Below are 685 nucleotides of genomic sequence, written 5' to 3' on the forward strand. Positions count from 1 at the left end.
AGTCAGACGCTTAACTGACTGAGCCACCCGGCTGCCCCAGCTTTCATTTCTCCTGAATATATATGATAGCATAGGGTTGCTGTAACATAAAAGCGTGGGTTTGATGTTATGAGAAGCTGTCATGACACTTCTCATGGTGGTTGCTAGGTACTAAATATGTTATCGCATTTTATTTTCCGGGTAGGTGGGGAAAATGAGGCTCGGAGAGGCTGAGCAATTTGCCCAGGGCCCCACAGTAAGTAGGTGACAGTGCTGGGCCCCCAGAGCCCCACGGGTGACGCCCGGCTCTCAAGCTCCCCCAGAGTGGCCGCCCCCATGAGCAAGGCCAGTGGCTGAGCATTGCTTTGCCTAGAGGCAGGCAGAGACAAATCCCGGACTAAAAATTAGGACCGTGACAAGAGAAGACAGCAGCAGATGGCGTCACCCTCCAAGTGAAAAAATAATAAGAGAGGAAGAAGAAAGAAGAGCCCGGTGACATGAAATCGGAGAAAATTGCCAGCTATAAGCCAAGGATTAATTCATTTGAAGCCAGTCGTTTCCTCCCGCTCCCGATGTCCCTCAGTCCCCTGGCAAGTTTTCAAATTAAAGTGCCCAGGACCCACCTCTCTCCCTTGGCGCCCACCCCCACCCCCGGGGCTGCGGCCCTGAGGGCTGACAGGGCTGGGGGCTGTGGCCAGGCCATTGT

The sequence above is a fragment of the Crocuta crocuta genome, unplaced genomic scaffold (genome assembly GCF_008692635.1).
Source record: "Crocuta crocuta isolate KB4526 unplaced genomic scaffold, BGI_CrCroc_1.0 scaffold248, whole genome shotgun sequence".
In the NCBI taxonomy this organism is placed as follows: domain Eukaryota; kingdom Metazoa; phylum Chordata; class Mammalia; order Carnivora; family Hyaenidae; genus Crocuta; species Crocuta crocuta.